This window comes from Panulirus ornatus, chromosome 50, assembly GCF_036320965.1.
Source record: "Panulirus ornatus isolate Po-2019 chromosome 50, ASM3632096v1, whole genome shotgun sequence".
In the NCBI taxonomy this organism is placed as follows: Eukaryota; Metazoa; Arthropoda; class Malacostraca; order Decapoda; family Palinuridae; genus Panulirus; species Panulirus ornatus.
The window spans coordinates 32288267-32313500 of record NC_092273.1 but is presented as its reverse complement, the minus strand read 5'-3'; the positions used below and the strand labels follow the sequence as shown (position 1 = coordinate 32313500).

At 41.0% G+C, this 25234-nt stretch overlaps 1 long non-coding RNA gene across 1 annotated transcript; it reads right to left on the bottom strand.

Moving 5' to 3' along the window:
* Positions 1–2394: 2394 nt before the first annotated feature.
* LOC139764705 (uncharacterized) lies at positions 2395–23509 on the bottom strand. Its single transcript, XR_011716449.1, has 2 exons — positions 12764–23509; positions 2395–2539 (listed from the first exon to the last, which is right to left on the bottom strand). It is a non-coding gene; the product is annotated as an uncharacterized lncRNA (long non-coding RNA).
* Between the last annotated feature and the right edge of the window lie 1725 nt (positions 23510–25234).

Genomic DNA, 25234 nt, shown 5'->3' with positions numbered 1-25234 from the left:
ATGGGAAGGAGAATGTGTTAAATTGTGACTGATGTGTTTAGCAAACTGCTTTGGTTTTCCCAACCAAGAACCGGAAAGCTCCGGCAGTTGCAAAGATTTTGGTGGAAGAAATCTTTACTTGGTTTGGCTGTCCAGAGAAGTTGCATAGTGACCAAGGTTGGAGTTCTGAGGGTCAGTTGGTGTGGGCAATGTGCAAATACTACCTCACTAACAAGACTAGAACTATGTCCTACCACCAATGGTACCTGCGAATGATTCAACTGCAGCATGGGATGCTACCTAAACTAGGCAAGAAGCAAAGGGAGAAGGAGCCTGGGGTATTTGTCAAGTTTGAATGCCATAGTATACCACACAAGGTTATAAGATTTTTGTTCCATAATTATCTAGTGTTTGGAGTGGAACCTCATCTGCCCTGGCACAGATTCATCATAGGTTCTGAAGAGGCTACTAAAATCCATTGTCAGTGGATAAAAAAAAGATACATCAGACTACTTGGAGAGTGGCTAAAGAAAATATACAGTGGTACCTGGTGGGAAATCACAGAAAACAGAATGAACAAGGCAAAGTGGTGCTGTTGCAAGTGGGACAGTGGGTACTGATAAAGAAGCATCATGTGGTGAGAAGAAATAAGACTGTGCCTAAGTAAGCACAGTGAGAAGGTATGGGTATTGGTAAAGGTAATGGATAACAGCAGTGGAGTTTATCATGTGAGACCAAAGAAGGAATGGGGACCAGATAGAGTGATGCTTCATAGTAATTTGTGTCCATGGATGGGAACAGAAGAATCTGACTTAGAAGAGCAGACAGACAGGAAGGAGCAACAGGATAGGGAATAGATGGAAGCAGAAGTAGCAATGGAGATGCCTGATATGGCTGAGGTTTTGCAGAGGTTTGGGAGTGGTGGCAACAGTCAATCGGGGATGAATGAAGGAGTGATTGGTGATGATATGTTAGAATGAGAAGATATAAAGTAGGAACCCCCATAGAATCCAGGGACAGTAGGGACACCATCCAGAACAGGGAAGATCAGTGTGGAGAGAAGCAGGAAGAGAGAAATGGGGAGGATGTGGATTTAATTCCTCTTAGGTGCTCCAGGAGAGTTGCAGATCAGGTTGAGGAAGGATTCCAAGCCCGTTGTTTGTGATGAGTGTGTGCATGAGGCACAGACAAAGTTTCAGGGGCCCTGCGCACAAACAGACTGTAGCTAGTTGAGGTTGGTAGGCCTGTGGCATGGTGGAGGGGAGCCTAAGGCAGGTTGGTAGCCTTAGGCACTTGAATGGCAACTGTAACATCAACACGTCCATTACGTATGGTGGAAATTTTGTCATTATCTAAGCAGCTATGTGGTTGAGTTATGGAATTAGGTTGTATATGGTACATAGAGAGTCATAGATTGTTGTGATTACATGGAAAATTCTAGGCTGTGAGGACATTGTGGATTTCTGACTGGAATCAGTGTTGGCAACTTGATGATGGCCATGAAAGGATGTATAATACCCAGGATTGTGCAGCAGGTTCTGACATGCTACCTTATGTCATGGACAGCCGCATTGAGGCCAAGGGAACCCTTAGTAAGGAGAAATGTGGATTAGCTGAGTGAGAAACACATGGTTAAGGGGATGGGTCAATTACACTAAGTACTCAGGCTGGGTTCCAGATGTGATGAATTACACTTGGGTGGTGAGGCAAATGAATATGTTCTGATCAGATCTGGTTAGGTTAGGGTTGACTATATTGTTTTAAGTTTGGTTACAGGTAAAGTACAACTTTAACCTGTCACTCACTGTACATAGTTTTGAGAGATTACCACTCAAGATTCATAATCATAGCGAATTCTGATTACTGAAATGCCTGCACAGGACTATCATATCCCTCAGTTTTTATTACCCAACAGTAAATTAGGTTATGGAGACTGAAAACTGAGGGGTAAGATAAAAAAAAAAATTGATTTGCAAAACATTTTATACATAGGTGCACTTTTACAAATCTGGGAATCAAAAACTTGGTTTTACTAGAAAAATGACTATTTTTCATTGATGAAATCTGAGCTAATAACTTAGAAACATTTCTCAAAACATGAAGTTTTGGTACTCCAGTGTTACAAAACGTATTAAACCATTCAGAGAAATGTTACTATTTTTTCATCGTTCTGACCCTCATATGCAATTACAATGTCTTCAAAAAGACCAACAAGTAGCCCATAAAGTTCTCATGATGCAAAATGTAAATACAATTTGCTCTAAACTACAATGGAAGTTCAATTATTGCAGCTACTTCAGAAACACTGCCAAGAAGAAGCCTAGTCATAACCATGCTGTTAGTTTTTCAACAATTTATGATCTCAAGAAACAGGAAAAAAATATATAAGTATTTGGAAACAATGATATGACTAAGTGTAAGAGTAACTTTATTATAAAACTTTGCATCAAGCAAAGATGAAGACCTAGTTCTATTAAAGTGGATTCAGCAGCATTGGAGTGAGGGGGTGGCTATCTCTGGGATAATGTTGATTGGGAAGGCCAAGATGTTCCATGATGAACTGAAAACAGAAAAATTTTGTAAATATTCTTTAACGAACATTAACTAGTTAAGGTTTAAGATGTCATGGCATACAGATGTTGAGTGAGCAAGATAAAAAAATTTCTGATTAAGAAGCTGCAGAAGACTATGTAGTACAATATGCCAAATTAGCTCATGACAAAAAATTTAAAAGCTGAACAATCAATTAAACAATGCTGATGAAAAAGCATTACAGCATAATAGCATTGTATTCCTTTGAAAATTCCTTGAAAAATTTCTGACATCATAATACGAAAATTTAATTCTACCACTGAACTAACCATTACAACATCATCTTTTGAGTATGAAATTTCAAAGTTTGACATTTAAACAAATACCTTTTAAGTCAATTATTCATATGTGAACTTTGTCATTCTTAGTGGTCTGGGCAGTGTCTCTAATGAAGTATAGTCATTAAACAAGACTACAGAATCCATTTAGAATGCATTTTACAGTGATTTTAGAAAAGCATGTATGACTTATCACATCAGCCATAAGAGAAAGGAGGAAATGCAAGGCAGATTCTTGGGCAAGGCTACGTCTGTCATACTGCATCAAGCTGGCTGACCCTTGGGTTAGGCTAAGCCTGTCATATTGCATCATGCTGACTGAATCTGTTTTCAACATGACAATTTCTATATTTGTCAATTGTTAATGATTTCTGTTTCCCATTTTAGAAAGTTAAAATACAAGGAGGGGAGGATTTCTGGCCCCCCGCTCCCGTCCTCTCTAGTCGCCCTCTACGACACGTGAGGAATGCGTGGGAAGTATTCTTTCTCCCCTATCCCTAGGGATAATATACACACACACACAACAAAGCAAAAAAAAAAAAAAAAAAAAAATATATATATATATATATATATATATATATATTTTTTTTTTTTTTTTTTATACTTTGTCGCTGTCTCCCGCGTTTGCGAGGTAGCGCAAGGAAACAGACGAAAGAAATGGCCCAACCCCCCCCCCCCCATACACATGTACATACACACGTCCACACACGCAAATATACATACCTACACAGCTTTCCATGGTTTACCCCAGACGCTTCACACGCCTTGCTTCAATCCACTGACAGCACGTCAACCCCTGTATACCACATGACTCCAATTCACTCTATTTCTTGCCCTCCTTTCACCCTCCTGCATGTTCAGGCCCCGATCACACAAAATCTTTTTCACTCCATCTTTCCACCTCCAATTTGGTCTCCCTCTTCTCCTCGTTCCCTCCACCTCCGACACATATATCCTCTTGGTTAATCTCTCCTCACTCATTCTCTCCATGTGCCCAAACCATTTCAAAACACCCTCTTCTGCTCTCTCAACCACGCTCTTTTTATTTCCACACATCTCTCTTACCCTTACGTTACTTACTCGATCAAACCACCTCACACCACACATTGTCCTCAAACATCTCATTTCCAGCACATCCATCCTCCTGCGCACATCTCTATCCATAGCCCACGCCTCGCAACCATACAACATTGTTGGAACCACTATTCCCTCAAACATACCCATTTTTGCTTTCCGAGATAATGTTCTCGACTTCCACACATATATATATATATATATATATATATATATATATATATATATGTCAGAAGATATGTCAGAAGATACGATTGGTGCATTTGGTTATCCTGAAATGTCAGCAACTATTGTAGGTTTAATAGGTTACCCAGATTTTTCACTGGGTTATGGATGTGACTCGTTATCTTGACATGTCATCAGATATTATAGGTGAGATTGGTTATTCAGACATATCATTGAGTAATGTATATGTGACCAGGTATCTTTATGTGTCATATTTGATGGTGGAGGGTGCATGTGTGTGTTTAGATGAATTAGTTTATTTATTTTATTTATAATTACCCCTAAACCTATTTCTGAGACAGTCCTAGTGTTACCCAGGACCTGTCTGAGGGCTCCTTCAGATCAAGGCTGCACTACTTACAGTTGCAGGGAAATGTAGACTCCTGAGTAAAACGTCTTTCAGTGAGACTTTTTTCCCATTGATATAGTCTTGCCAAAGATTGCTTTTCACTCATAGTGCAACCTTATGTAGGCGGAGTCCAGTAACACCAACTTCCCAACTCTGTGTTTCAACTCCAGCTCACCAGTAATCCACCCATCGAAACCTCATTCCCCAGACAAACACGAGCCACACTTTCCCATCCATGTATGCTCTGGACATCATTCATCACTGCAACACTACAGCACTGTTTCAACATATCCAAAGCCTCTTTATTCCCATTAGGAAACTACCATATAAAAGACTGAGCACCTCTCAGTTGTCCAGCATTTTCTTCACAGATGCACAAACAACATCATATGCTGTATAACCCTTGGTCTTCACTGATGGACATAGCCAGCCTCTTGAGTGCTGCATGAGCCTCAAAGGATTGCAAGGACTCCTGGGGTAGAAAGATATATATATATATATATATATATATATATATATATATATATATATATATATATATATATATATATATATATATATATATATATATATATCCCTGGGGATAGGGGAGAAAGAATACTTCCCACGTATTCCCTGCGTGTCGTAGAAGGCGACTAAAAGGGAAGGGAGCGGGGGCTGGAAATCCTCCCCTCTCATTTTTTTTTTCTTTTTTTCCAAAAGAAGGAACAGAGAAGGGGGCCATGTGAGGATATTCCCTCAAAGGCCCAGTCCTCTGTTCTTAACGCTACCTCGCTAATGCGGGAAATGGCGAATAGTATGAAAAAAAAAAAAAAATATATATATATATATATATATATATATATATATATATATATATATATATATATATATATTATATATATTTGCTTTGTCGCTGTCTCCCGCGTTTGCGAGGTAGCGCAAGGAAACAGACGAAAGAAATGGCCCAAACCACCCCCATACACATGTATATACATACACGTCCACACACGCAAATATACATACCTATACATCTCAATGTACACATATATATATACACACACAGACACATACATATATACCCATGCACACAATTCACACTGTCTGCCTTTATTCATTCCCATCGCCACCTCGCCACACATGGAATACCATCCCCCTCCCCCCTCATGTGTGCGAGGTAGCACTAGGAAAAGACAACAAAGGCCCCATTCGTTCACACTCAGTCTCTAGCTGTCATGCAATAATGCCTGAAACTACAGCTCCCTTTCCACATCCAGGCCCCACACAACTTTCCATGGTTTACCCCAGACGCTTCACATGCCCTGATTCAATCCAGTGACAGCACGTCAACCCAGATATACCACATCGATCCAATTCACTCTATTCCTTGCCCGCCTTTCACCCTCCTGCATGTTCAGGCCCCGATCACTCAAAATCTTTTTCACTCCATCTTTCCACCTCCAATTTGGTCTCCCACTTCTCCTCGTTCCCTCCACCTCCGACACATATATCCTCTTGGTCAATCTTTCCTCACTCATTCTCTCCATGTGCCCAAACCATTTCAAAACATCCTCTTCTGCTCTCTCAACAACGCTCTTTTTTATTTCCACACATCTCTCTTACCCTTACGTTACTTACTCGATCAAACTACCTCACACCACACATTGTCCTCAAACATCTTATTTCCAGCACATCCACCCTCCTGCGCACAACTCTATCCATAGCCCATTCCTCGCAACCATACAACATTGTTGGAACCACTATTCCTTCAAACATACCCATTTTTGCTTTTCGAGATAATGTTCTCAACTTCCACACATTCTTCAAGGCTCCCAGAATTTTCGCCCCCTCCCTCACCCTATGATCCACTTCCGCTTCCGCTTTCATATATATATATATATATATATTTTTTTTTCATACTATTCGCCATTTCCCGCATTAGCGAGGTAGCGTTAAGAACAGAGGACTGGGCCTTTGAGGGAATATCCTCATATGGCCCCCTTCTCTGTTCCTTCTTTTGGAAAATTTAAAAAAAAAAATGAGAGGGGAGGATTTCCAGCCCCCCGCTCCCTTCCCTTTTAGTCGCCTTCTACGACATGCAGGGAATACGTGGGAAGTATTCTTTCTCCCCTATATATATTTATCTATTTATTCACTTTGCCCCGTCGCCGTCCCCCGCGCCAGCGAGGCAGCGCAAGGAAACAGACGAAAGAACGGCCCAACCCACCCACACACACATGCATATACATACACGTCCACACACACCACATATACATACCTATACATCCCAACGCATACACACACATACACACACACACATACACCCATGTACACAATTCACACTGTCTGCCCCCATTCATTCCCATCGCCACCCCGCCACACATGGAACAACAACACCCCTCCCCCTCATGTGCGTGAGGTAGCGCAAGGAAAAGACAACAAAGGCCCCATTCGTTCACACTCAGTCTCCAGCTGTCATGCAACAATGCACCGAAACCACAGCTCCCTTTCCACATCCAGGCCCCACAGAACCCTCCATGGCCCACCCCAAACGCTTCACATGCCCCGGCTCAACCCACCGACACCACGTCGACCCCAGTACACCACACCGCTCCAACTCACTCCACCCCCCGCACGCCCCTCACCCTCCTGCATGTTCAGGCCCCGATAACTCAAAATCTCCCTCACCCCACCTTTCCCCCCCCAACCCGGTCTCCCACTTCTCCTCGCTCCCCCCACCCTCGACACGTACATCCTCCCTGTCAATCCTCCTTACTCATCCTCACGAGTCCAAATTATTTCAACAAAGCCACTTCTGCTCTCTCAACCACTCTTCCCATTACCACACATATCTCCTACCCTTTCATTACTTAGTCAATCAAACCACATATATTTTATTTCATGTGAGAAACTGCAGAAGCTGGTGACTGAGTTTGGTAAAGTGTGTGGAAGAAGAAAGTTAAGAGTAAATGTGAATAAGAGCAAGGTTATTAGGTACAGTAGGGTTGAGGGTCAAGTCAATTGGGAGGTGAGTTTGAATGGAGAAAAACTGGAGGAAGTGAAGTGTTTAAGATATCTGGGAGTGGATCTGGCAGCGGATGGAACCATGGAAGCGGAAGTGGATCATAGGGTGGGGGAGGGGGCGAAAATTCTGGGGGCCTTGAAGAATGTGTGGAAGTCGAGAACATTATCTCGGAAAGCAAAAATGGGTATGTTTGAAGGAATAGTGGTTCCAACAATGTTGTATGGTTGCGAGGCGTGGACTATGGATAGAGTTGTGCGCAGGAGGATGGATGTGCTGGAAATGAGATTTTTGAGGACAATGTGTGGTGTGAGGTGGTTTGATCGAGTGAGTAACGTAAGGGTAAGAGAGATGTGTGGAAATAAAAAGAGCGTGGTTGAGAGAGCAGAAGAGGGTGTTTTGAAATGGTTTGGTCACATGGAGAGAATGAGTGAGGAAAGATTGACCAAGAGGATATATGTGTCGAAGGTGGAGGGAACGAGGAGAAGAGGGAGACCAAATTGGAGGTGGAAAGATGGAGTGAAAAAGATTTTGTGTGATCGGGGCCTGAACATGCAGGAGGGTGAAAGGAGGGCAAGGAATAGAGTGAATTGGAGCGATGTGGTATACCGGGGTTGACGTGCTGTCAGTGGATTGAATCAAGGCATGTGAAGCGTCTGGGGTAAACCATGGAAAGCTGTGTAGGTATGTATATTTGTGTGTGTGTGGACGTATGTATATACATGTGTATGGGGTGGGTTGGGCCATTTCTTTCGTCTGTTTCCTTGCGCTACCTCGCAAACGCGGGAGACAGCAAAAAAAAAAGAAAAAAAAAAATATATATATATATATATATATATATATATATATATATATATATATATTCCCCTGGGGATAGGGGATTAAGAATACTTCCCACGTATTCCCTGCGTGTCGTAGAAGGCGACTAAAAGGGGAGGGAGTGGGGGGCTGGAAATCCTCCCCTCTCGTTTTTTTTTTTTTTTTTTTTTTTTTTTTCTAAAAGAAGGAACAGAGAATTGGGCCAGGTGAGGGTATTCCCTCAAAGGCCCAGTCCTCTGTTCTTAATGCTACCTCGCTAACGCGGGAAATGGCGAATGGTTTAAAAGAAAAGAAAAGATATATATATATATATATATATATATATATATATATATATATATATATATATATATATATATATATATATATATATATATATATATATATGGATGGAGTGATAAGAGAGATGCAAGCTAAATAAGGGAAATGGGGCACTGAGATGGGGTGTGGCCATGAGGTATGGAAGCTAATGGGAAGCCTGTTTGTGGATGATAGTGTGTTGTTTGCTGACAGTAAAGAGAAGTTGCAGATGGTTGTAAGGATCTTTTATGACGTGTGTGAGCATAAGTGACGGAAGATAAATGCAAGTAAAAGTAAAGTAATGGTGTTTGAAAGGAAACAGAGAGAAAGTGTAGATTTTGCAAAACCCTATAGAGTGAAAGTAGAAAGTTTACAAAAGTATCTTTAGATATGGAGGGAGGGGGGTAGAAAGACTGGAAGAGGTGAGAGAATTTTTAAGTATTTGGGAGCTGTCTTAGGTAAGTTTGGTGATATGGAAGGAAAGCTAAATGAGAGAGCGGTATAGGGTAGAAGAGATTGGGGCCCTTAACAAAATAGAAGAGTAACTGGGACCCTTAACAAAACACTGAAAGGCAGAGGTGTAAGTATGGAAGTGAAGAGACATCAAGGGACAATGTAACTCTCTCAACACTGACTTATGCATCCAAAACATAGTCATGGAATGAGTCACAGAGGTCAAGAATCCAGGCTGTGGAAATAAACTATTTTAGAGGAGCATGTGGTATGACTGGATGGAGTGAAGAAAGAAATGAAGGGGTGTACGAGAGATGTGGTATGAAACAGAATGCAAAGGGAATGAATTGTAAAGTGGTACAGTGGGTGAAACGTAATACTTTGAGGTGGTTTGGGCATTAGGAATGAATGCAAGACAGGAAGTTTACAGGCAGAATGAATGACAGTACAATTGAAGAGGTTGGTGTGAGAGGAAGACCACCTCTGACAAGGGGAAACAGAGAGAAGAGTAATGGGTGGAGAGAAATGGTTGAAAAGTGTGTAGAATAGTGTATGCGAGGGAGGCATGTACAGAAAGGGATAACTGGAAACTATTTTGCCATGGCTATTCCCTTGATGGGAGTTCCTGGAGGAAACAGGCATCAGAGATATAGATAGATAAATAGATAGAATTTAATCATCACAATAAGCAGCTCCCTGTCATGGCATTACAACAAATCCCATTCCTTCTGTTATGGCACTTCATGCCTATCGTCTATTACCTTTAGATTCCTGAACATTGCAAAATCTATGAGGATTGTGTTTTTATCAGCAATTCAATACACATTTTTTCAGGTATCTATGGAATTTACTCTACCTTCAATTCAAATGACCAATATGTACCAATGATAACACTTAGTTTGCACTCATTTTCATCAAAATTCTATCATTTCATTTTCCATCAATTTATTGTACTTCAAATCTTTTGCAAAAGTCCACTAGCAATTACACAAGTTCCTTGACATCCAAAGGGTTACATATTTCCAAATAAATATTGCAGTCACTTCACAAATGAACTTCACATCAACTTAAAATTCAAAAGGCAATTCTAAGTGTGGATGTCCATTTCTCACTTTTAACACACTGGGAATGTACAAAAGTTAGAGATAGGCTGTATATGAATTAAATAAAGAAGTGTGATTCGCTTAACAGACTTTTTTTTTTTTTTTCATACTTTGTCGCTGTCTCCCGCGTTTGCTCATATTTGTTTGTCTGTTTTATTTGTTCATACATCTCTGATTTTGTCATGAAGTCACTATGGCTGCAAATACCATACAGTAGTTGTCTATTTTTACCTAATTGTGCAGTATGGAGAGGAAGCTCTACACTTGTGGGAACCTGTCTCTTGATTTTGCTGTTAAAGGCTTTTGAGGGGGGTATTCTGTACTTCAGAGGCATGAGACAGATATCTAAGCTCCTAAATATGTGTGTTAAAGAAGTGTCCAAACAAAGTTTAAAGAGGAGCTACAGGAAATAAAAGATAATAAAGAAAACAATATAAGTATGAAGTGATAAGCTGAAATATCTTGAAGTACAGTAAAACTTCTCAATACTGATTACATATATCAGCCTCAGGATTGAGGAGGATTTTGATAATCACAATGCTTGGCTTATCACATATATCCTTTAATTACCAACCATCTTTGCTATTTCCCTCTGACTAATGAAAGCCATTTTCCCCTACCACAAAGCACACGGTAGCACACTTTCCAACAAACAAAACATGTAGCATATAAACATGGCCTAATCTCTGGCAGCTTAGAAGCAAGTAATTTTCTTTTTTCACACGAGTCAGCTGTTTCCTGCATTAGCAAGATAGTACCAAGAACAGACGATGAAATGCCACATTTGCTCACATCCATTCTCTAGCTGTCATGTGCAAAGCACTAAAATCACAGCTCCTAATCCACAGCCAAGCCCTACAGACATTTCAATGGTTTACCCTGGCTGCATCACATGCCTTGGTTCAGTCAATTGACAGTACACCCCCCACCCCTCCACATTCTATACTGTTCCAATTCACACTATTCCATATCTTCAACCCTCATGCAAGTTCATGCCCAAAACACCTGAAATATTTTTCACGCCATTCTTCCATCTCCAGCTTGGTCTTCCCTTCTTTTCTCCTCGACATCTGACACATATACCCTCACTCATTCTCTTCATATATCTAAACCATTTTAGCACACTCTCTTCAGCTTGCTAAACCAAACTCTTCTTATTAACATACCTCTCTTTTACCCTTCTGTTACTTACTGGATCAAACCACCTCACTACATACTGTTATCAAACATTTCATTTGCAACACCTCTACCCTCCTCATTTACATCCAATGCCACACATCCATACAACATTGTAGGGACTACTATAACTTCTAACATACCCATTTTAACTTTTCCAAATAATGAACTCTTTTTCCACACATTCCTCAATGGTCCTTGAACTTTCACCCTCTCATCCAACCTATGAGTCATTTCCACTTCTATGGTTCCATTTGTGGCCAAGTACCTGAAATACTACACTTTTTCTAAATTTTCTATATTCAAACTCACATCCCAAATATCCTGTCCTTCTGCCCTGTTAAAACCTCATATCCTTACTTTTATTCACATTTACTCATCTGCAGTTTTGCACCCAAATCTGCCATCAGTGCTGTGTCATCATCAAACAAAAACTGACTCATTTCCCAGGCCCCTTCATCTTCTACAGACTGCATTCCTGCCAGTCTCCAAGACCCTTGCATTTACCTCCTTCACCATCCGAACCATGAGCATAATACACAGCTATGGTGACATCAAACACCCCTGCTGCAGTCCAACCTTCACCTGGAACCATGCACTCTCCTCTCTTCCTACTCATACACACACTCTACACACATGATAAAAAGTCACTGCTACAAGTAGCTTTCCTCCTACATCATATATTCTCAAGACCTTCCACAAGGTATCTCTATCAACCACCTCATATGCTTTCTCCAAATCCATGTATGCTACATATAAATCCTTGTTTCTCTAAGTATTTCTCATGCACATTCTGAAGAGCAAACACCCGATCCACACATCCTATATCACTCCTGAAACCACATTTCTCCTCTCCAGTCTGACACTCTATATGTGAACCTCATCCACTCAAAATCTGATCTCCCTTACAATTTACCAGGTACATTCAGCTAACTTGTACAGTGCCTTTGGAGTTTGAGCACTCACCTTTATCCCCTTGCATTCATACAAAGTTACTATACGGGCATTCTGCCAATCCAGGCCACTGACAATGATCCAAACATATACTGAAAATCCTAACTAACCAAGCAACAAGACAGTCATCCTCTCTTAAGAAATATAACTGCAGTACCATCCACTTCAGCCATCTTGAACTTTTCACCTGACACAAAGCTTTTACTTCCTCTTCTCCCTTCACCAAACCACATTCCATGACACTCACTTCACACACCTTCCTGACCCAAACATATTATATCTGCCATTGTATCATCAATCACATTCAACAATTCTTTAAAATACTCATCCATATCCTCCTCACATCATCACTACTTGTTACCACTTTCTCATTTGCCTCTTTCACTGCTATTTCCAATTGTTCTATACATCATAATTTTGCACAAAATGTAGCATTCACAGTAGAAAAAAAATATTTTACCTTGTTCTGTTGATGATGCTGAAATGATGGAAACGAGGATGAATGAAGGTCCAGTCAAAGGTTTCTCACAACTGCAGCAAGACAGTGGGTGGGTTATTGATCATCAAAAATCACTTCTGGGAGTTCAGGGGTGATCCTGGTGGAGTCATCTGTCTTGAGAACTGAACACATTAAGATGACAAGACTGGATGATGGTGAAGGCATGGGACTGTCATTGGAACCACCAGGGATAGGGGATGGAAGAAGTACATCCAAAAGGTGACTTGAAGCAGAAGTATCACTGGTTGTCCTTGACAAGAGCAGGTTTGAGGGATTTAATCCTTTCATTGTGCCAAGCCACTTTTGTGGCCATACACAGAAAGATGTGCTATGCCACCATCCAGAGTCTAAACCTTCATGCCCTCATTTTCATTCCCATCTGATGACATTCCATCCACGGATGTCACTAAGAACCTAATAACACAGCTGGAAAAAATATCACCTGTCACAAACATCCCTAAATCACCTACGAAAGTGCATGTGTATCATCATTTGAAAAAGAGCAATGTAGAATATTGAATCACTGTTATAAATGATCTCACAGTAATAGAAACAATTTCACTTGTTTTAGTGTTTTTGTTGAATATAAAGTAAATCTTAAATCTATTTAAGAAGGAGTCATGCAGGGAGTGCTTATCCTCCTCGAAGGCTCAGATTGGGGTGTCTAAATGTGTGTGGATGTAACCAAGATGAGAAAAAAGGAGAGATAGGTAGTATGTTTGAGGAAAGGAACCTGGATGTTTTGGCTCTGAGTGAAACGAAGCTCAAGGGTAAAGGGGAAGAGTGGTTTGGGAATGTCTTGGGAGGAAAGTCAGGGGTTAGTGAGAGGACAAGAGCAAGGGAAGGAGTAGCCTACTCCTGAAACAGGAGTGGTGGGAGTATGTGATAGAGTGTAAGAAAGTAAACTGTAATTTGATATGGGTAAAACTGAAAGTGGATGGAGAGAGATGGGTGATTATTGGTGCATATGCACCTGGTCATGAGAGGAAAGATCATGAGAGGCAAGTGTTCTGGGAGCAGCTGAGTGAGTGTGTTGTAGTTTTGATGCACGAGACCGGGTTATAGTGATGGGTGATTTGAATGTAAAGGTGAGTAATGTGGAAGTTGAGGGAATAATTGGTGTACATGGGGTGTTCAGTGTTGAAAATGGAAATGGTGAAGAGCTTGTAGATTTGTGTGCTGAAAAAGGACTAGTAATAGGTAATACCTGGTTTAAAAAGAGAGATATACATAAGTATACATATGTAAGTAGGAGAGATGGCCAGAGATCATTATTGGTTTACGTGTTAATTGATAGGCGTGTGAAAGAGAGACTTTTGGATGTTAATGTGCTGAGAAGTGCAACTAGAGGGATGTCTGATCATTATCTTTTGGAGGCGAAAGTGAAGATTTGTAAAGGTTTTCAGAAAAGAAGAGAGAATGTTGGGGTGAAGAGAGTGGTGAGAGTAAGTGAGCTTGGGAAGGAGACTTGTGTGAGGAAGTATCAGGATAGAATGAGTACAGAATGGAAAAAGGTGAGAACAAAGGACATAAGGGGAGTGGGGGAGGAATGGGATGTATTTAGGGAAGCAGTGATGGCTTGCGCAAAAGATGCTTGCGGCATGAGAAGCATGGGAGGTAGGTAGATTAGAAAGGGTAGTGAGTGGTGGGATGAAGAAGTAAGATTGTTAGTGAAAGAGAAGAGAGAGGCATTTGGACGATTTTTGCAAGGAAATAATGCTAATGACTGGGAGATGTATAAAAGAAAGAGGCAGGAGGTCAAGAGAAAGGTGCAAAAGGTGAAAAAGAGGGCAAATGAGAGTTGGGGTGAGAGAGTATCATTAAATTTTAGGGAGAATAAAAAAGATGTTTTGGAAGGAGGTAAATAATGTGCGTAAGACAAGGGAATCAATGGGAACAATTGTAAGGCATGTGTATGTGTAGGAAGAGAGGAAAGTGATTGGTTCTCAGTGAATGTAGATTTGCAGTAGGGGTGTGTGATGTCTCCATGGTTGTTTAATTTGTTTATGGATGGGGTTGTTAGGGAGGTGAATGCAAGACTTTTGCAAAGAGGGGCAAGTATGAAGTCTGTTGAGGATGAGAGAGCTTGGGAAGTGAGTCAGTTGTTGTTCGCTGATGATACAGCACTGGTGGCTGATTCGTGTGAGAAACTGCAGAAGCTGGTAACTGAGTTTGGTAAAGTGTGTGAAAGAAGAAAGCTGAGAGTAAATGTGAATAAGAGCAAAGTTATTAGGTACAGTAGGGTTGAGGGACAAGTCAATTGGGAGGTAAGTCTGAATGGAGAAAAACTGGAGGAAGTGAATTGTTTTAGATATCTGGGAGTGGATTTGGCAGCAGATGGAACTATGGAAGCGGAAGTGAATAATAGGGTAGGGGAGGGGGCGAAAATTCTGGGAGTGTTGAAGAATGTGTGGAAGTCAAGAATATTATCTTGGAAAGCAAAAATGGTTATGTTTGAAGGAGTAGTGGTTCCAACAATGTTATATGGTTGTGAGGCATGGGCCATAGATAGAGTTGTGTGGAAGAGGGTGGATGTGCTGGAAATGAGATGTTTGAGGACAATATGTGGTGTGAGGTGGTTTGATCGAGTAAGTAATAATAGGGTAAGAGACATGTGTGGTAATAAAAAGAGTGTGGTTGAGAGAGCAGAAGAGGGTGTTTTGAAATGGTTTGGTCACATGAAGAGAATGAGTGAGGAAAGATTGACAAAGAGGATATATGTGTCAGAGCTGGAGGGAACGAGGAGAAGTGGGAGACCAAATTGGAGCTGGAAAGATGGAGTGAAAAAGATTTTGAGTGATCGGGGCCTGAACATGCAGGGGGATGAAAGGCGTGCAAGGAATAGAGTGAATTGGAATGATGTGGTATATTGAGGTCGATGTGCTGTCAATGGATTTAACCAGGGCATGTGAAGCCTCTAGGATTAACCATGGAAAGTTCTGTGGGGCCTGGATGTGGAAAGGGAGCTCTGGTTTTGGTGCATTATACATGGCAGCTAGAGATTGAATGTGAACGAATGTGGCCTTTTTTGTCCATTCCTAGCGCTACCTCGTGCCCATACGGGGGAAGGGGGTTGTTATTTCATGTGTGGCGGGGTGGCGATGGGAATGAATAAAGGCAGACAGTATGAATTATGTACATATGTCTGTGTGTGTATATACATATATATATATGTATACGTTGAGATGTATAGGTATGTATATGTGCGTGTGTGGACATGTATGTGTATACATGTGTATGTGGGTGGGTTGGGCCATTCTTTCGTCTGTTTCCTTGCGCTACCTCTCTAAGGCCGGAGACAGCGACAAAGTATAATGAATATGAATGAATGTCTTAATCAGTAACTATGCATATATATACAGCACTCACCTGCCACTGTGAGGGTTAGGTTCCAAAAAAACCATGATAAAGGCTAATGGGAAATGTAAGGTTAGGAGAAGTGACTTTTAAGTCAGAATATACCTTAAGTTGGATCACCAGAAAATCCCCCCCCCCCCCATTACATCGCTTTTCTTTACTAAGGTTAGGATAGATGAGATTAAGTTGGGGCTCTAATCTAGCCCAAGATAGAAAAAAGTGAGGGAAGGAGAGGGCAAATCTTGAGCTGATCCCTTAATTTATATAGTAAAGTGGCAGGAGCATAACCAATGATGTTAGGAGGTGATGCTACTGCAGAAGAGAGATCAACAGCTGGGAAAAGTTAGAATTCAAACCTCAAGGGGATTCTCTACTTTTCTATAGTATTCACGTCTCACCCCACTTTCTTTTGGTGACCTCAATAGAACACACTTAGGGGTGGAATTAAAGTGGGAGACATTGCCCAACTCCATCAAGGCTATAAGCTTTGAAATAGACACACACTTAAGGCATACTGATATTTGATTTTTTTGACAATCGAGAACCCCACTGCCTTTGGGAAACACTGCACTGGAGTGGCCCTTTGCCAGTGGCCAGTCAAGGGCGAGATACTAAAAGGCTATGGAGTGGCACTGAAGTCTACTAGTTCTACTGGGTAGTACAAGGGAAGAGTGATTGAAGGTGATGGCTCTGAATATTAATGGGATGATGGGAAAGTAAAAGGGGGGAGCTTGCGAAGAAATTCAAAAGTTATAGTTTTGATGAGCTAGAGATTAAAGAAACCCATTACCCTAGGCAGGGTGCATGGAGTGAAAATGGAAATGATGAATACGAGTTGTGGGAGGGTACAGAAGGAAGAGTGATATGGAGAGAAATGAATGAAAATTATCAAGAAGAGGGAAAAAGGGAAGTACAATTGTGCCATCACTGAGAGGAAGGGAGAGGGTTACTGAGCATGGATCAAGAATAGTGCGGGTGAAAGGAAAGACTGGAATTGTGAAGTATGCATTGGTATATGTATATGTGCCTGTGAATAAGAAGACTGAACAAGGTAAGGATGAAATGAAGTGTTTCTGGAGAAATTTGAATGACTGTATAAATGGGTTTGACAAGGAGAGAGAAGAGGTTGCAATGGGTGATATGGATGTGAAGATGGGATGAGATGAAATTATCGAGATAGTTGGTGAATAGAGAAAGCCTCGTGCATGAAGCACATGAGAGAGGAAGTAGTCTTGTAGATGTCTGTGCTGAAAGATTTCAGGCTTTACGAACACTTTTTCTCAACACAGTTGTTCCACACATGTATGGAGATGAGAAATGATGAAAACAAAAACAAAAAGGTTTGATTGATTATGTGGCAGTGGAAGAAAGGTTGAGAAATGTGCTGGATGCTAGAGTTGTGAGGAGATTCTTCAGAGATTTTGACTAATTTGCAGTTCATGTGGAGGCAAGGAACATGGAAAGTTAAAATGTTGAAAAATGAGAAGATAAATCAAAAAGAATTCAGGGAGGAATATGAAGGAAGGGAGGCAAAAAGGTTTAGATGAAAGTGCAGGTTATGTGGAGATGCAGTCATGTGTGAATGAAGAGTTTAAAATGTTTAAAGTAAGACAGTAAAAGCATGTACAATTACAATTGTATGCAAGATTGTGAGATATAAGATGAAAAGGGAAAAAAGCATGGTGGAAAGTTGAGATAAGAAATGCTGTGGAAGAGAAGAAAAAGGCATATGACAGATTGCTCGAAAAGAAAGTAACAGTGGAAGTTCAGCAAAGGAGGAGGAAAGAATATAAGTTACATAAGCAGAATGTTAAGAAGCTGATATATGAAAGCAAAGAAATAGTAGATGACGATTTTGAAAGAAAGACTGATGATAGCTCTGGATGTTAATGGGATGATGGGACATTAAAAAGAGGGAGCTTGCAGAGAAATTCAAGAGATAGTTTAGATGTGCTGGAGACTGGAGGAAACCCATATCCTTGGGCACAGTGTATGGAGTGAAAATGGAAATGATAAATGCAAGTTGTGAGATTGTGTGGGAGGAGGAGCAGTATGGATAGGAATAAATGAAAATTATCAGGGAAGATGGAAAGAAGGAAGTGCAACTGCTATCACTGAGCAGATGGGATGGCATCATGGAGGAAAAATAAAATGGATCATGAATAGGATGGGAGAAAGGAAAGATTGGAAACATGCGGAATGCATGGGTATGTGTATGCAAAGAAGGAATGAGATAATATTGGTGAGATAGTTCATAAATGGAGAGTGCCTGGAGCAAATGAGACTTAAAGTTATCTTGTGAACCTCTGTGCTGAAAAATCATATTCCTTGCAAATACCTTTTTTCAGCACAAGATCTGCAGATGAATGTGAATGAGAAGTGATGGATGAGAAGAACAAAAGAGTTTGACTGATGGTGTGGCAGTGGATGAAAGGTTGAGAAGGTTTTACTTGGTATAAAAGTTGTGAGAGGATTCTTTGGGGATTCTGCTCATTTTGCAGTTCTTGTGGAGGAGAGGATCATGGAGAAGTGAAGGTATGGCATAAAGAAAAATGGAACGGTAAAAGTGTTAGCAAGTGAGCAAATAAATCAAAAAGAATGCAAGGAGGAGTATGAAAGAAGGGTGACAAAGTTTAGAAAGTGCAACAAATGTAGGGATGCAGACATGTGTGAATGAGGTGTTTAAAATATTTAGAGAAAGACAGTTATAGGTTCTACAATTAGTAGTTGGATGCAAAGTTGTGAGATACAAGAATAAAAGGGGAAATGTACGGTGGACGGGTGAGATTAGCAATGCTGTGGAAGAGAAGAGAAAGGCATATGGTAGATTGCCGGAAATTAATCTACCAATGGATTTCAGCAAAGGAGGGAAGATTATTTGTGTAAGTGGAACATTGAGAAGCTGACAGAGGACAGCAAAGAAAGAGTAGATGAAGATTTTGGAAGAAAATCAAGTGAAAAGTTTAGGCAAATAAGAATCGTATAGGAAGGTGAAAAAAGAAAGAGATGAATGAAAGAGTGAGTATGTAAAGATGAGATGTAAGGAAGGGGAGTTCTTGAATAAAATGGTGGAAGTAAAATAAGGATGAAAAGAGTATTTTGAAAAACTGAATGTGGAAGTGAGACAGCAGTTGTTACATGTATGGGTATGGGGAATGGAAGGACAAAGATAAAAGAACAGGGGCCTATAGCAAAAAGGGAGGTAAAAAGGGTGATAATAAGGGGTTTTTTTTCTTTCAAAAGAAGGAACAGAGAAGGGGGCCATGTGAGGATATTCCCTCAAAGGCCCAGTCCTCTGTTCTTAATGCTACCTCGCTGATGCGGGAAATGGCGAATAGTATGAAAAAATAAGGTTGATGAAGGAAAGGCACCTTGAGCAGAATAGATTACAGATGAAATGCTAAATTACAGAGGAGAAAGTGTGACAAAGTAGATGTATTTGATATGTAATTTAGCATGGAAGCAGGAGATTGTGCCTGATGACTGGGGGAAAGCTATTATTGTTCCTTTATTCAAAGAAGGTGCTACGGCTATAAGTAAACAATTAAAGGGGAATAAGTTTATTAATCGTGAAGGGCTTGACTGATTATACAGCAATGAAGTAAAAAGTTCAGGGAAAAATAAGAAATTGCACTGGAAAAAAGTGGATGTAAGAGTGGAAGAGTTAATGTGAGAAGTAAGGAGGGGGAGTCACTGAATCATAAGGAGGGAATGGAAGGAAGATGGGAAGAGTTTTCTGAAAAACTGATGAATGTGGGAAAAGGGGAGGCAGCAGTTCTTAGATACGAGTAAGGAGGATGGAAGGAAAAGGATATAAGTGCAAAGGCTTATAGCAAGAATGGAAGTAAAAAGGGCAATAATGAGACTGAATATAGGAAAGGAACCTGGAGTGGATGGGATTACGGCTGAAATGCTAAAGTATGGAGGAGAAAGTGCTGTGGACTGGAAGCATTTGATATGTAAAGTGGCACGGAAACAGAAGGTCGTGCCTAAGGATCGCATGAAAGCTTTTATTGTTCCTTTATTCAAAGGAAATGGTGCTATGGATGTGTGTAGCAATTACAGGGGAAAAAGTCTGTTAAATATACCAGAAAAGTGTCTGCAAGAGTGATGACTGACAGTGATGGAGGTGACTGAATGAAGAATAAGTAAGGAGCATGGAGGGTCTTAGGAAAGGGAAGAGGATGTGTGAAACAGGTTTTTGTGGTGAAAATGACTGTGGAAAAGTATTTAGCAAAACGTAAGAAGTTGTATGCAGTTTTAGGATCGGAAGAAAGTGTATGACAGAGTCCAGGGAAATGCTTTATGGGACGTACTTATTTACTATACTTAATTTCTGTTTCCCGTGTAAAGTGAGGAAGCACCAGGGAACAGGTGAAGAATGGCCCATCTACTCATATACATTTATTTTATTATTCTATTTTATTATACTTTTTTGCTGTCTCCCGCGTTAGCGAGGTAGCGCAAAGAAACAGACGAAAGAATGGCCCAACCACCCATATACACAAGTGTATATATATACACGTCCACACACACACATATACATACCTATACATCTCAACGTATACATATATATACACACACACAGACATATACATATATGCACATGTACATACTTCATGCTGTCTGCACTTCTTCATTCCCGTCGCAACCCTGCCACACATGATATGAAAACCCCCTACCCCCACATGTGCGCGAGGTGGCACTAGGAAAGACAACAAAGGCCAAATTCGCTCACACTCAGTCTCTAGCTGTCATGTATAATGTACTGAAACCACAGCTCCCTTTCCACATCCAGACCCCACAGAATTTTCCATGGTTTACCCCGGATGCCTCACACGCCCTGGTCCAAACCATTGACAGCATGTCAACCCCAGTATACCACATCGTTACAATTCACTCTATTCCTTGCATGCCTTTCACCCTCCTGCATGTTCAGGCCTGGATCACTCAAAATCTTTTTCACTCCATCTTTCTACCTCCAATTTCGTCTCCCACTTCTCCTTGTTCCTTCCATCTTTGACACATATAACCTCTTTGTCAATCTTTCCTCACTCATTCTCTCCATGTGACCAAACCATTTCAAAACACCCTCTTCTGCTCTCTCAACCACACTCTTTGTATTACGACACATCTCTCTTACCCTTTCATTACTTACTTGATCAAACCATCTCACATCACATATTGTCCTCAAACATCTCATTTCCAGCACATCCACCCTCCACTGCACGACTCTATCTATAGCCCACACCTCGCAACCACATAACATTGTTGGAACCACTATTCCTTCATACATACCCATTTTTGCTTTCCAAGATAACGTTCTCGACTTCCACACATTCTTCAACACTCCAAGATGCTTCACATGCCCTGGTTCAATCCATTGACAGCACGTCGACCCTGGTATACCACATCGTTCCAATTCACTCAATTCCTTGCACACCTTTCACCCTACTGCATGTTCAGGCCCCGATCACTCAAAATCTTTTTCACTCCATCTTTCCACCTCCAATTTGGTCTCCCACTTCTCCTCGTTCCCTCCAGCTCTGACACATATATCCTCTTTGTTAATCTTTTCTCACTCATTCTCTCCATGTGACCAAACCATTTCAAAACACCCTCTCCTGCTCTCTCAATCGCACTCTTTTTGTTACCACACATCTCTCTTACCCTTTCCTTTCTTACTCGATCAAACAACCTCACAACACATATTGTCCTCAAACATTTCATTTCCAGCTATTTCTTCAAAAATACCCATTTTTGCTTTCCAAGATAATGTTCTCGACTTCCACACATTCTTCAACGCTCGCAGAACTTTCGCCCCCTCCCCCACCATATGATTCACTTCCGCTTCCACGGTTTCATTCACTGCCAAATCCACTCCCAGATATCTAAAACACTTCACTTCCACACGCTTTTCTCCATTCAAACTTACCTACCAATTGACTTGTCCCTCAACCCTACTGTACCTAATAACCTTGCTCTTATTCACATTTACTCTCAGCTTTCTTCTTTCACACATTGTACCAAACTCAGTCACCAGTTTCTGCAGTTTCTTACCCGAATCAGCCACCATCACTGTATCATCAGCGAACAACAACTGACTCACTTTCCAACCTCTCTCATCCCCAACAGACTGCATACTTGCCCCTCTTTCAAAAACTCTTACATTCACCGCCTTAATCCCATCCATAAACAAATTAAACAACCATGGAGACATCACACATCCCTGCTGCAAACCTACATTCACTGAGAACAAATCACTTTCCTCTCTTCCTACACGTACACATGCCTTACATCCTCAATAAAAACTTTTCACTGCTTCTAACAACTTGCCTCCCACACCATATATTCTTAATACCTTCCACAGAGCATCTCTATCAAACCTATCATGTGCCTTCTCCAGATACATAAATGCTACATGCAAATCCATTTGCTTTTTTAAGTATTTCTCACATACATTCTTCAAGGAAATCACCTGATCCACACATCCTCTACCACTTCTGAAACCACACTGCTCTTCCCCAATCTGATGCTCTGTACATGCCTTCACCCTCTCAATCAATACCCTCCTATATAATTTCCCAGGAATACTCAACAAACTTACACCTCTGTAATTTGAGCACTCACTTTTATCCCCTTTGCCTTTGTACAATGGTATTATGCAAGCATTCCGCCAATCCTCAGGCACCTCACCATGAGTCATACATACATTAAGTAATCTTACCAACCAGTCAACAATACAGTCACACCCTTTTTTAATAAATTCTACTGCAATACCATCCAAACCCGCTGCCTTGCTAGCCTTCATCTTCCGCAAAGCTTTTGCTACCTCTTCTCTGTTTACCAAATCATTCTCCCTAACCCTCTCACGTCGCACACCACTTTGACCAAAACACCCTAGATCTGCCACTCCATCATCAAACACATTCAACAAACCTTCAAAATACTCACTCCATCTCCTTCTCACATCACCACTACTTGTTATCACCTTCCTATTAGCCCCCTTCACTGATGTTCCCATTTGTTCCCTTGTCTTACGCATTTTATTTACCTACTTCCAGAACATCTTTTTATTGTCCCTAAAATTTAATGATGCTCTCTCACCCCAACTCTCATTTGCCCTCTTTGTCACCTCTTGCACCTTTCTCTTGACCTCCTGCCTCCTTCTTTTATACACCTCCCACTCATTTGCATTATTTCCCTGCAAAAATCGTCCAAATGCCTCTCTCTTCTCTTTCAGTAATAATCTTACTTCTTCATCCCATCATTCACTACCCTTTCTAATCTGCCCACCTCCCATGCTTCTCATGCCACAAGCATCTTTTGTACAAGCCATCACTGCTTCCCTAAATACATCCCATTCCTCCCCCACTCCCCTTACGGTCTTTGTTCTCACCTTTTTCCATTCTGTACTCAGTCTCTCCTGGTACCTCCTCACACAAGTCTCCTTCCCAAGCTCACTTACTCTCACCACTCTCTTCACCCCAACATTCTCTCTTCTTTTCTGAAAACCTCTACAAATCTTCACTTTTGCCTCCACAAGATAATGATCAGGCATCCCTCCAGTTGCACCTCTCAGCACATTAACATCCAAAAGTATCTCTTTCGTGCATCCATCAATTAACATATAATCCAATAAAGCTCTCTGACCATCTCTCCTACTTGCATACATATACTTATATATATATATATATATATATATATATTCCTTTCTAAACCAGGGATTCCCAATCACCAGTCATTTTTCAGCCCATAAATCTACAAGCTCTTCACCCAGGTGCCCAGGTGCATATGCACCAATAATCACCCATCTCTCTCCATCCACTTTCAGTTTTACCCATATCAATCTACAGTTTACTTTCTTACACTCTATCACATACCCACACCACTCCTGTTCCAGGAGTAGTGCTACTCCTTCCCTTGCTCTCGTCATCTCACTGACCCCTGACCTTATTCCCAAGAAAGACATTCCCCAACCACTCTTTCCCTTTACCCTTAAGCTTCGTTTCATTCAGAGCCAAAACATCCAGGTTCCTTTCCTTAAAAATACTACGTATCTCTCCTTTTTTCTCATCTTGGTTATATCCACACATATTTAGATACCCCAATCTGAGCCTTTGAAGAGGATGAGCACTCCCCGCGTGACTTCTTCTGTTTCCCCTTTTAGAAAGTTCAAATACAAGGAGGGGAGGGTTTCTATCCCCCTGCTCCCATCCTCTTTAGTCGCCTTATACGACCAAAGAGGAATGCGAGGGAAGTATTCTTTCTCCCCTATACATAAATGCCTATGCACGCACATTTATCTATTTATTTTATTTAATCGGTTTCCCGCATCAGCGAGGTAGCGCCAGAAAACAGGCAAAGAATGGCCCATCCACTCATATATATATGTGTATACATAAATGCTCATATGTGCACATATACATACTTATGCATGAACATATCAACATATACACATAAACATACATTATCATCATTATTATTATACTTTGTCGTTGTCTCCCACATTAGTGAGGTAGCGCAAGGAAACAGACAAAAGAATGGCCTAACCCACCCACATACACATGTATATACATACACATCCACACATGCACTTATACATACCTATACATCTCAACGTATACATATATACACACACACACACACACACACACACACACACAGACATATGCATATATACACATGTACATAATTCATACTGTCTGCCCTTATTCATTCCCGTTGCCACCCCGCTACACATAAGATGACAGCCCCCTCCCCCATATGTGCGCGAGGTAGCGGTAGGAAAAGACAATAAAGGCCCCATTTGTTCGAACTCAGTCTCCAGCTGTCATGTATAATGCACCAATGCCACAGCTCCCTTTCCACATCCAGGCCCCACAGAACTTTCCATGGTTTACCCCAGTCGCTTCACTTGCCCTGGTTCAATCCACTGACAGCAAGTCGACCTCGGTATACCACATCGTTCCAATTCACTCCATTCCTTGCACACCTTTCACTCTACTGCATATTCAGGCCCCGATCACTCAAAATCTTTTTCACTCCATCTTTCCACCTCCAATTTGGTCTCCC